This window comes from Tachyglossus aculeatus (genome assembly GCF_015852505.1).
Source record: "Tachyglossus aculeatus isolate mTacAcu1 chromosome 12 unlocalized genomic scaffold, mTacAcu1.pri SUPER_6_unloc_3, whole genome shotgun sequence".
NCBI classification, from domain to species: Eukaryota; Metazoa; Chordata; class Mammalia; order Monotremata; family Tachyglossidae; genus Tachyglossus; species Tachyglossus aculeatus.
In genome coordinates this window covers 2,889,188-2,902,566 of record NW_024044830.1, presented here as the reverse complement: position 1 = coordinate 2,902,566, position 13,379 = coordinate 2,889,188, and the positions used below count along the sequence as shown (strand labels likewise).

Sequence of the window (13,379 nt, the reverse complement as noted above, 5' to 3'; positions counted from 1 at the left end):
ACAGCGACTTGCACAAGGTCCCACAGCAGCACAGGGACAGAGGCAGGATTAGAGCCCATGTCCTCTGACTCCCACTAAGCTATGCTTGGGAGAGTTCAATAGAACAGAGCTGGTAGATGTGTATGCTGCCCTCAAGGATCTCACAGAGGAAGAGAATTTCTGGGCCCTTGCTTTTTCCATTAATTGAGGATGGAAATGAGTTGAGCTCGTCATGAGCCAAGGGGCCCGTGGGAAGATGTCAGCCACTTCCTGCATCATCGGGATTCTGTTTGGAGCCTTGTTTTCGGCTTTGACCTTTTCCCCGTTCATCTGCGGGTCCCACGTTGTCTCCCAATTGTTCTGTGACGTCCCCCCCCACCGTTGAAGATCACCTGATCCAAGAACCACGTCGCCATCGTTGTGAGTGTTGCTATTAGTTTCTGTTTGGGTTTTGTGTGCTTGGTCTCCTTCATGGCGTCATATGCCTCCATCTTCTCCACTGTGCTGAGGATTCCTTCAGCCGATAGTCGGTCAATCAATCCATCAATGAATCGTATTTATTGAGCGCTTACTGTGTGCAGAGCACTGTACTAAGCGCTTGGGAAGTACAAGTTGGCAACATATAGAGACAGTCCCTACCCAACAGTGGGCTCACAGTCTAAAAGGGGGACACAGAGAACAAAACCAAACATATTAACAAAATAAAATAAATAGAATAGATATGTACAAGTAAAATAAATAAATAAATAGAGTAATAAATATGTACAAACATATATACACATATACAAGTGCTGTGGGAAAGGGAAGGAGGTAAGATGGGGGATGGAGAGGGGGACGAGGGGGAGAGGAAGGAAGGGGCTCAGTCTGGGAAGGCCTCCTGGAGGAGGTGAGCTCTCAGTAGGGCCTTGAAGGGAGGAAGAGAGCTAGCTTGGTGGATGGGCAGAGGGAGGGCATTCCAGGACTGGTAAATGACGTGGGCCGGGGGTCGATGGCGGGACAGGCGAGAATGAGGCACGGTGAGGAGATTAGCGGCAGAGGAGCGGAGGGTGCGTGGTGGGCTGTAGAAGGAGAGAAGGGAGGTGAGGTAGGAGGGGGGCGAGGTGATGGGGAGCCTTGAAGCCCAGGGAGAGGAGTTTCTGCCTGATGCGCAGATTGATTGGTAGCCACTGGAGATTTTTGAGGAGGGGAGAAACATGCCCAGGGAGTTTCTGGACAAAGACAATCCAGGCAGCAGCATGAAGTATGGATTGAAGTGGGGAGAGATACAAGGATGGGAGATCAGAGAGAAGGCTGATGCAGTAGTCCAGAAGGGATAGGATGAGAGCTTGAACGAGCAGAATAGCGGTATGGATGGAGAGGAAAGGGCGGATATTGGTAATGTTGCGGAGCTGAGACCGGCAGGTTTTGGTGACGGCTCGGATGTGAGGGGTGAATGAGAGAGCGGAGTCGAGGATGTCACCAGGGTTGCGGGCTTGTGAGACGGGAAGGATGGTAGTGCCGTCAACAGAGATGGGAAAGTCAGGGAGAGGGCAGGGTTTGGGAGGGAAGACAAAGAGTTCAGTCTTGGACATGTTGAGTTTTAGGTCACCAAGGGAGTGCGTGTAGATCGAGAACAGAAGGGGACCAAGCACTGAACCTTGGGGAACCCCCACAGTAAGGGGATGGGAGGGGGAGGAGGAGCCTGCAAAAGAGACTGAGAATGAACGACCGGAGAGATAAGACGAGAACCAGGAGAGGACGGAGTCTGTGAAGCCAAGGTCGGGTAGCGTGTTGAGGAGAAGGGGGTGGTCCACAGTGTCCAAGACACCTGAGAGGTCGAGGAGGATTAGGATAGAGTATGAGCCGTTGGATCTGGCAAGCAGGAGGTCATTGGTGACCTTTGAGAGGGCAGTTTCGGTGGAATGGAGGGGACGGAAGCCAAACTGGAGGGGGTCGAGGAGAGAGTTGGTGTTGAGGAATTCGAGGCAGCTCTTGTAGATGACTCGTTCAAGGAGTTTGGAAAGGAATGGTAGAAGGGAGATGGGGCGATAACTAGAAGGTGAGGTGGGGTCAAGAGAGGGTTTTTTTTAGGATGGGAGAGACATGGGCATGTTTGAAGGCAGAGGGGAGGGAACCAGTGGAGAGTGAGCGGTTGAAGATGGAAGCAAGGAGGGGAGATGGGACGGAGCGAGAGATTTCATGCGATGAGAGGGAATGGGGTCAGAAGCCCAGGTGGCCGGAGTAGTACTTGAGAGGTGGGAGGAGAGCTCCTCTGAGGTTACTGCTGGGAAGGATGGGAGAGTAGCAGAGAGTGTTGAGAGCCGGGGGGTTGGAGAAGGGGGAACAGTGACTTTGGGGAGGTCGGACCTGATGGATTTAATTTTGGATTTAAGGTCGAAAGCCTTCTCCACCTGCCAGCCTCAACTTCTGGTGGTCACCGTGTTTCTAATGACAACTGCATTCGATCACCTCAAGCCACCATCTGAAGCCTCCCCGACCCTTGACCTGTTGGTGTCCCTGTTCTACACCGTGGTGCCCCCCGTCCTCAACCCCTCATCTACAGCCTGAGGAACCGGGACGTGATGGCTGCCCTGGGGAGGATCCTTGGAGGGAATGACTTCTGTTTTGGAGAGGAAATAATCATCTTCTGACTTAAATGGTCCCAGTATCGGTCACGTTGTACCCAAACGTGAGTTACCCCAATTTTCCCAAAGGAACCAATAAATCCATCAATAAATCATATTCAGTGAGTGTTTAGTCTGTGCAGAGCATTGTACTAAGCGCTTGGGAGAGATTAGTATAAGAGAGCTGATAGACACGTTCGCTGTCTACCACTCAGGAGTAGGTACTGTGAATCCACTGTGCCTGATCACTGCAGTAGGTGCTTTGAAGAGAACAATGGAAGTCGTAGGCATGATCAATCAACCAATGGTATTTATTATGACTACGTCCAGAGCACTGTTCTAAGCACACCAAGTAGAATACAAAGAGTTAGCAGACACAATCCCTGCCTTCAACAAGCTTACAGTCTAAGGGGAAAAAGCCACCAGAATAAATTATAAAAAAGAGGAAAAAGATAAGGGGATATTTTACTGTGTAAATAATAAAGCTATACACAGTATTTACACTAATGCTAAGGGGGTTTGTGATTACTCAAATTCATAAGTGGTACAAGATTCTCAACAGGCCATTCATTCATTCATTCATTCAATCATATTTATTGAGCACTTACTGTGTGCAGAGCACTGTACTAGGTGCTTGGAATGTACAATTTAGCAATAAAGAGAGATAATCCCTGCCCACAATGGGCTCAAAGTCTAGAAGGGGGGAGACAGACAACAAAACCAGTAAATAGGTATCAATAGAAATAAATAGAATTATATATATATATAATACTATATAATAATATAATATATAATATAATATATAATATAATACATAATATAATATATAATATAATATATAATATAATATATAATATATAATAATATGTATTATATATTTACTTGTTATATATATATAACAAGTAAACAGGCATTAAGATAAATAAATAGAATGATAGGTATGCACATATATACATAGGTGCTGTGGGGAGAGAAAAGGGAGAGAGATGGGGGCTGAGGAAAAGGGGGGCTTAGTCTGGGAGGGAAGGCAGAACTTGTAATAACAATACTTGTATTTGTTACGTGCTTACTATTTGCTAAGCAGTGCAATAGCCACAGGGATGGATACAAGATAATCAGATCTCACATAGGGCTCACAGTAGTAGCGAGAACAGGAATCGAATCCCCATTTTTGCAGATGAGGGAACTGGTGCACAGAGAAGTTAAGTGACTTGTCCAACATCCCATGGCAGGGACATAATAGAGCCAAGATACCACTGGGCTGTGAGCACTAAACTGTGAGCAAGATACCAGCAGTGGAAAATAGGAAGGCAAAGGAGAGTAAATAGGTTGGCTTGAGGGGCAGCACTGCCTAATGGATAGAGCACAAGCATGGGAGTCAGAAAGATCTGGGTTCTAATCCTGACTCTGCCATTTGTCTTCTGTGAGAACTTGGGGAAGTCACTTCACTTCTCTGTGCCTCAGTTACCACATCTGTAAAATGGGTATTAAGACCGTGAGCCCCATGTGGGACAGGAACTGTGTATCACCCAATTTGCTTACATCCACCCCAGCACTTAATACTTGTATAATTAGTGCTTAAGAAATGCTACAATTATTATTATACTTACAAGGGACTAAAGAGTGTGAACTAGAATGTAGTTGTAGAACAGAGGCACAGAAAAGTGAAGTGAATTACCCAAGGTCACACAGTAGACAAGTGGAGAAGATGAAATTAATATTAATAACAATGATAATAATGGCATTTGTTAAGCGCTTACTATGTGCAAAGTGCAAAGCACTTTTCTAAGCGCTTTGGGGGATATAAAGTGATCAGATTGTTCCACGTGGGGCTCACAGTCTTCATCCCCATTTTACAGATGAGGTAACTGAGGCACAGAAAATTTAAGTGACTTGCCCAAAGTCACACAGCTGACAATTGGCAGAGCCGGGACTTGAACTCATGACCTCTGACTCCCAATCCCGTGATCTTTCCATTGAGTCACGCTGTTTCTCAGTATGACGATGGTATTTGTAAGTGTTTACTATGTGCCAAGCACTGTTCTAAGCACAGAGATAGATACAAGTTAATCAGGTTGTTCCAAGTGGGGCTTACAGTCTTAATCCCCATTTTACAGATGAGGTAACTGAGGATCAGAAAAATTAAATGACTTGCCCAAAGTCACCCAGCTGATGAGTGGCAGAGTCAGGATTAGAACCCAAGTCCTCTGACTCCCAGGCCCATGTTCTATCTGCAAGGCCATGTTCCTTCTTTGACTTTGAGAGCTCACTCCCAGCTCATTGAACTGCTGTATTGGACTCTCCCAGGTATTTAGTACAGAGCTCTGCACTTAAAAAGCATATAAAGAGGGAGGGAAAACTTCAATTTAGAGACACTGATGTTGTGGGAGAAGGAGTAGGACTAAGTCAATCAATTGTGTTCATTGAGGACCTATAAAGGACCCGTGATCACTGCCCCCAAGGAGCTTCCATTCTATTGGAAGCACCAAGGTTCGAACTGTGTAGAAACAGGATGCTATTGGAAAGAACACAGGCCTGGGAGTCAGAGGACCTGGATCCTAATCCCAACTCTGCCACTTGTCGGATGTATAGACATGGGAAGGTGACAATTTCTCTAAGTCTCAGTTTTCTCAATAGTAAAATGAGGATTTGATTCCTGTTTTCCTTCCTCCTTTGTCTGTGAATTCCTTGTGAGACACGGTTTGTGTTCTACCAGATTATCCTTAATCTCCCTCAGCACATAACACTTTGCTTGGAAAATTGTAAGCACTTAAAAAATATCAAGAGTATTATTTTTGGTTGAGGAGACAGAAACTAAAATGAATAGGGGATAGGAGATGTCAGAGAACATAAGGACATGAACATGACTGTTGTGAAAATTTTTCGGTGGTTTTATAGTCAAACAAGAAGTGCCTTTATACATAAATTCAACCATTTAGTGCAGAAAGAATGAGCCTGGTAGACAGACCGACCTGGATTCTAATCCTCTATCTGCCCCTTGTCCCCTGTATGACCTGGGGCCAGTAATGTACCTTCTCTGTGCCTCAGTTACCACATCTGTAAATTGGGGATTATTACTGAAAGCACAATATGAGGCATGGACTGTGTCCAACCTGATTAGCTTTTATCCACCCCAGTGTTTAGTACAGTACCTGGCATATGGAAAGCACATAATGATACCATAAAACAAACAACAAAAAATCCATATATACATCAAACTGATTCCATTTACTCACAGTTCTGCATTCACACCTGTACACTCACAAACACAAGCATACCTCATCATTCATCTAATCCTTTCCTAATGCATGGCACAGCCTACGTCTTCTCCTTCCGTCAACCTCCTCTCATGAAAAGCTGTGTCTTTTCAAAAGCAAAAAAACTCACAATCGTCTTGAAGACTCTCCACCCCATGACTGCACTTCGTCTCCTTTCCATAGTTCATTCATTCAACCGTGTTTATTGAGCGCTTACTGTGTGCAGAGCATCATACTAAGCACTTGACTTAACTCGTCTTCTCAGCTCTCAAAACAACTTTCTAGTTGTTACTCGCGATCGACTCTCCCATTTCCATCCTGCTCTGGAACTCCCTCCCTTATCCACTCAAAATCAGACAGAGCACAGGTCTTCTCGAATTCTGAGCACTGCTAACCCCCACCCCTCCAACCAGTTTTCCCCATTCATTTCCCAGCCCTCCAAACCCACTTCACCTAACAAGCGCAAAACAACTCATTTCTATCCTCATTTACTGCAAAACGCATGGGCCCAGGAGTTCTCTTCCTGACTGTGAGCTCCTTGAGGGCAGCATACACATCTACCAGCTCTCTTCTATAGTACTCTCCCAAGCATAGCTTAGTGGGAGTCAGAGAACTTTGGTTCAAATCCTGGCTCTGTCCCTTGGCAGCTGTGGGACCTTGGGCAAGTCTCTTCACTTCTCTGGGCCTCAGTTTCCTCATCTGTAAAATGGCACGCAATAATTGCATATTCATCTTTACATTCCGTTTTCTGTCTAGAAGGGTCAGGGAATGTGTCTCTTATGGCGTTATAAAGTGGATAGAGCACGGGCCTGGGAGTCAGGATTCAGAAGGACCTGGGCTCTAATTCCGACTCCACCTCATGTCTGCTGTGTGACCCTGGGCAAATCATTTAACTAGTCTGAGCCTCAGTTATCTCCTCTGTGAAATGGGGATTAAGACTGTGAGCCCCATGTGGAACAAGGACTGTATCCAACATGTTTAAATTGTAACTACCCCAGTGCTTAGGACAGTGCTTGGGACACAGTAAGATCTTAACAAATACTACTATTATTATTATTACTCTCCGAGTGCTTAGTACTACCGCCGAGGGCCTCTCTGGGAACACTTGTGGGTGGGTGTCGGGGGGTGGGGGAAGCAGTTTCCATCCATTCTCGCCCAGAGCCTGAGCAGGGCCTGTAGGTGACACTGGCCCGAAGGACCCAGAGGAGCCAGTGATATTGGGTGGGGATGGATAGGCCCTCACAGTTCCCTGTCCTGCATTTTACAGAGGGGGAAACCGAGGCCCAGAGAGGCTAAATGGCTTGCTCACAGCCACCCGGTAGAACAGAGGTAGACTTGGCGCTCAGACCCAGTTCTTCTGGCAGCCAGTCCCACTCTCTTTCCAACGGACCACGAGACTCCCCAGGATGCCCTGGGGTCTTACCGTCCATAGAGTTTCCTTCCTTGGGTGGAGGAGGGGGCGGCTTCAGAAAGGTGGAGGTGAAGGTCAGGGGACCGGTCTTCTGCCTGTCTCCAATGGACTCTCCCCTTTGCCAGGGCACTACCTGACAGGCAGGCTCACAGAACATCCCGTGGGGCGGGGGTGACCGTGCAATCTCGGACATTGGCCCTCAACAGCCTCCTAACCTCCCCTCTCCAGTCTCTTTAATGCCGGGCAGAGCTCCTGCCGGTCCTGGCGCTGGTACGTGGGGGCAGCGAGAACAGGAAAGAGAAGGAGCAGCGGGAGAACAGGCATGTGAAGGAGGAAGAGGGGGACGGACAGCCGGACGACGAGCAAGAGGTAATGAACATCTAGGGCACAGGCTTCACCGTCAAGGTCTTCGCTCCAGGGACCAAGCCTTTTTCTCTACAGGTGTGGAGAGGCGACGGGAGGAGGAGAGCGGCTGGCCTGTGGCGGAGAGGAGAGCCAATGCGAAGTCAGCGGCGGCAGCTGCAGGCCGAGAGGGCGTCCCTGGGCTGAGCCTCACCACTGCTGAAGAGAGCCCTTTGGCTGAGTCAATCAAGCCTGCCCGGGCCTTTAGAGTGACTTCCGGTGGGGAGGACCGGGCTTAGCCCCCGAGGGTGATGGCGGCCCCGGGGCAAGGTCCAGCTAGACCCCCTGCTCCAGGCCAACCTAGCTCCTCCACTCATTGATAAGGGCAGGCTCCTCCTCCTCCTCCTCCTTCGGTCCCTGTGGGAGAGGGGCCTTGGGGTCAGAGGCCGGGGCCGGATGGGAGTGGGCCTAGGGGCACCCAGACCGGATCCTAATTGTTGGCCCTGTTGGCTGCAGGTCTCTCCGCAGAAGATGGAGCAGGAGATCCACCAGGTGCTCATGGATCGCGAAGACACCTGCCACCGCACTTGCATCTCCCTGCAGCTGGACGGCAGCATCCTACACAACTTCGCTTGGCTCAAGACCATCGAGGAGCTATAGGAGGGGGCCTCGTTCCGAGTGGTGGAAGGCAAGTCCTCCCCCTCATCCCACCTTGTCCGGGGCCGGGTCAGAGGGTGGCCGGCCTGGCTCCCCGCCACAGGGGAGGGAGTAGGGAATGGGACCCCTGTCATCACGAGGCCTCGCGGGTCTGCAGCTCTGGCCGGTGGGGGGAAATTCTGGGATTGCTTCCTCTTCGCCGCGTACCTGGCTCTCCCCTTCCCCCAGAGCCCTACAAGGTCCGCTAGGCCTTGATCCACTTTCGCCATAACCAGAGCCTGCTGAAGAGCCTGGATCTGTCCGACACCTTCAACGTCCTGGACTGCAACTCTCTGTCCTTCCTGAGTGTCTTTCACCGACGGCGACCTTGGCGGTAGGGGCCGGGGGTCGGCGGCGGGGCCCTCTGGGAGTGGGAGAGGGAGGGCTTCCCCTACCTGCTCTGGTCCCGAATGGGTGGCGGCAGGGCGCTGATGGCGGCCTTCACCCGAACAGACAGTTGCAAGTGGAAGAAGAAGGCCGGGGTGCTGGAGTAGATCGACTGCACGACCCCCGAGCACATCCCGCCCGGGAGCAAGGAGTGGTCGTTGTGCGCCCTACAGCCGCAGACCGTTGACTCGAAGGTGGGTCGGCCGCGGTGATCGGGTTCGGCGCCGGCGGGGCAATGGCACCGACCCTTGGTGGGCGGGAATTTGAGGGAAGGACAACAGCCTCGGCCGGCCACCGCTGATGTCCATGTTCCCAGCCTCCCTTGGCCCTGCATTGCCTCAATGTGCTCACCATGAGCGGCTGGAACCTTCCCCCCGGAAACCGCAAGAAGCACGGGTACCTTGTCTACCTGTACATGGTCACTGCCGAGGACTGCCATGTCAGCATCACCACCTCCACCCCCAGCTTCTACCTAAACCAGTGAGTGTGGGTCTCCTCGGACGGACTCTGGGCTCATGGCATGGGGGAAGGTGGGGTGGGAGGGGAATTGAATGGGCCATGTCCCCTTGCAGGTCCACGGCGTACAGCTTCAACCCCAAGCCTGCCAGCCCCCGCTTCCTCAGCCACTCCTTGGTGAAGCTCCTCAACCAGACCAGCCCGACCTAGATAAGAAACTCTGTTGCCTTGTCGAAGACAAGGTACGGTGGGAGGCCTCCCCCATCTCGCCCCTGGGAGCGGGGCGCCAACGTCCATGGCCTAGCAGCAGCACCCGCTTGAAGGGTTTGGTCCCCAAGTGTTCGGGCGCGGCCCAGGGTCCAGGCCCTGGGGAGCGGGAAGGGCTTAGCATCGGGACTCCGTCTTTTCTCTCCTCACCAGGTGGGGTGGGTGGGAGCTCTGCCCCTGCCCCTCTGCCCCTCCCTACAGGCTCGCATCTCCTCCTGCCTTCAGGACATCTCCATCTGGATGTCCGCCCGCCACCTAAAACTCAACATGTCCAAGACTGAACTCCTTGTCTTCCCTCCCAAACCCTGCCCTCTCCCTGACTTTCCCATCACTGTTGACGGCACTACCATTCTTCCCGTCTCACATGCCCGCAACCTTGGTGTCATCCTCGACGCTGTCTCTCATTCACCCCTCACGTCCAAGCCGTCACCAAAACCTGCCGGTCTCAGCTCCGCAACATTGCCAAGATCCGCCCTTTCCTCTCCATCCAAACCGCTACCCTGCTCGTTCAAGCTCTCATCCTATCCCGTCTGGACTACTGCATCAGCCTTCTCTCTGATCTCCCATCCTTGTATCTCTCCCCACTTCAATCCATACTTCATGATGCTGCCTGGATTGTCTTTGTCCAGAAACTCTCTGGGCATGTTTCTCCCCTCCTCAAAAATCTCCAGTGGCTACCAATCAATCTGCGCATCAGGAAGAAACTCCTCACCCTGGGCTTCAAGGCTCTCCATCACCTCGCCCCCCTCCTACCTCACCTCCCTTCTCTCCTTCTACAGCCCAGCCCACACCCTCCGCTCCTCTGTCGCTAGTCTCCTCACCATGCCTCGTTCTCGCATGTCCCGCCATCGACCCCCGGCCCACGTCATCCCCCTGGCCTGGAATGCCCTCCCTCCGCACATCTGCCAAGCTGGCTCTCTTCCTCCCTTCAAGGCCCTACTGAGAGCTCACCTCCTCCAGGAGGCCTTCCCAGACTGAGCCCCCTCCTTCCTCTCCCCCTTGCCCCCCGTCCATCCCCCGTCTTACCTCCTTCTCTTCCCCACAGCACCTGTATATATGTGTATATGTTTGTACATATTTATTACTCTATGAATTCATTTATTTTACTTGTACATATCTATTCTATTTATTTTATTTTGTTAATATGTTTGGTTTTGTTCTCTGTGTCCCCCTTTTAGACTGTGAGCCCACTGTTGGGTAGGGACTGTTTCTATATGTTGCCAACTTGTACTTCCCAAGCGCTTAGTACAGTGTTGTGCACACAGTCAGCGCTCAATAAATACGATTGATTGATTGATTGATTGAGCTGGGGCCCCGGACCTGCTGGAGAAACTGAGCTCCAAGTGCTGGGCTGGTCTGGAGGATGCTGGGAGCCCCCGGTCTCGGTGAAGGGCCGGGGTGGTGAGGAGCGTTATCGTGCCCTGGGGCTGATGGCTATGCACCTTCCCTCCCCACCTCTGACTTCCGGGTACAGCTCCACCCGTTCGAGAAGTTCGCCATCTCATTCCAGGTATACAGTTGGACGGCGCCCCAGGCCGAGTACTCCATGAACTGCGTGCAGGCTGAGGACACCTACGCGGTGTCCGGATGGGCTACGAAGAGCACATCCCTGGACAGGTGCTGCCTGCCCAACCTCCTCGCCCCCTGCCCCATGGAGTCAGCACCCAGGCATTCCCAAGGTCCGTCCACCCTCCCTGGCCTGTCAATGCGGCTCCAGGTTGAAGGAGCCAAGGCCCGGGCCCAGCCCTGTCTGAAGGAGTGGCTGTGGGGGTTTGGGTGGAGTAGTACCTCCCCTCCCCATCACCCTGGCGTGGAGCCCTGGCAGAGTCGTGGCATCTCCCCTCTGAAAACCCAGAGAGGCCAAGGTGGGGTGCAGGTCGTACCCTGCAGTGTGATGGCCACCTGACCCTCCCCCTCCCACCTCCCCTTCGCTACCCACCAGACGCGGGATTGGAAGGAGATGCTGCAGACAACGTGAGACCTGCCCGGGAAGAATCTGCCTGAGCGGCTGCTGAGACAACGAGACATCGTCAAGGTACGGGGGTCGCTAGGTGCTGGTTCTGTGTCGGTGGGGGACTGGGGGTGGGAAGCTGGCCCCACCCTCCCCCCACACCGACTCTCGGCACCTGAACCCACCGACTGACCAACAGCATCTGCCCCGGGGGCTCCCTCCCTGAGCCGAGCTCCTGTCCCCTCTAAGTACATAGTGACCACACGGTGTCAGTCACCCGGGGCCCATGGCGGGATCGACGTGAACGTGATGGCGATTAACCCCCGCGAGGAGAACAAGATGAAGATATTCACCTAGAAGAACATCTTCTTCAGCCTGGACTTCGATGGGTGGGCGCAACCACTACAAGGACTTAGGGGACGACCTGGCCACCTATGCCACCCCCAACCAAGACCTGAACGGCATGAGCACCTACAGCGCCGTGAACGTGGAGGGCCTGTACACGCTGGGCACCGTGGTGGTAAACTACCTCGGCTACCTAGTGCACACAATAAGCGCTCAAGAAATACGATTCAAGATTAATTGACTGATGGTAAATTATACTATGTCAACCTATTCCAGTAGGCAGGAAAATTGTTGAGGGCAGGGAATGCAATCTTTCTCATTAGTTGTCTTCTCCCAACATTTGGGAAGACCTCTTACAGGGAGGAATTGCTGAGACTGCCAGTTGAGGTCCAAAGCTGGTCACACCCTTTCAGCCCTGCCTGTCACATAGCCTCTGCAAGGGATTCTGGAACCCACTGAAGGCCAAATTGATTGTCCACAGTGCTGAAACCGTGCTGCAGCACCGTAGCCCGGCGGGTGCTTGGCCTGGTAGCAAGATTTAAGGAAGAAGGAGGAGAGGTGTGTGATGGTTGGAGGTAACTGAAATGGAAAACACTTCCCCTCCTGCTAGCACTCCTGCCCCGCTGGGGGCCGCGGCCCTGGTCCGAATCCGAACGTAGGCCCCAGACTGGCTCCATCTCTTCCATCCTCATCCTAGTGCTCCACATCTCTGCATCGCACTCACCCCCGGTCACTTTCCCCGAGGCCGCGTGGGGATGGTCGCTGACCTCTGCAGGGCTGGGCTGGTCCCCTCTATCCACTCAGACGCCCGGGTTCTGTCAGCCAGGAAGGAACAGAGAGGAGCCCTGGATCCCTCTCCGCTCCACCTAAGACCCTGAGGGGCTCACCAGACGGCCCCCATCCCTGCTGATAAACGAGGAGCTGCTAAAGGGGGATCCCTGGAGGATTTTTCTGGGCCCTGCTGAGGGATCGCAGGGCCTTGACAAGCCAGGCACCCTCTGGTCACGTGGTTTCTGAGGCTTCTGGGAGACAAGGGTACGCCCCTGCAGCATCAGGGATGGTGCCGGCCTTCGGGGTTCCCCGAAGGGGAACTGGGCAGCTGTATCCCAGCGTCCCAACGATTCCTGTTTTCAACGACAGTCTTTAGCCACTGTGAATCGTTTCACCTTTGTCTAATTTACAACCTGAAACACTCAATCTGTCAGTCAAGCAGCCAACTCTAACTTTTTCCTGTGGCCTTTGTGAAGCATTTACCATATATCAGGCACTATACTAAGGGCTGGAGTAGCTAATCAGTTTGGACAGAGTCTATGTCCCCCGTGGGGCTCACACCTTAATCCCCATTTTACCGATGAGGGAACTGAGGTACGGAAAACGTAACCGACCCTGCCCAAGGTCACACAGCAGACATATGGTGGAACCGGGATCATAACCCATGCCCTTTTGAATCCCTGGTCCCTGCTCTACCCACTCGGAAACGTTGCTTCTTATGACTTGTCCTGATTGCAAATCCATTGAAGGTCTGTTCATACTGATTATATAAACTGTACTCTTGAATCAAGCGTTCATCCACTTTCTCATCTTTCCCTTCTCTCCTTCCTCCTCTACATAATTTATTCTGTTTCTAGCTCCCTCATTAGATCATAATCTCCTAGAGGGCAAGAACAATGCAATTTTATCTCTTT

At 51.9% G+C, this 13,379-nt stretch overlaps 1 pseudogene; it reads left to right on the top strand.

Moving 5' to 3' along the window:
* Positions 1-450: 450 nt before the first annotated feature.
* LOC119921568 lies at positions 451-12,659 on the top strand (annotated as a pseudogene).
* Positions 12,660-13,379: the final 720 nt, after the last annotated feature.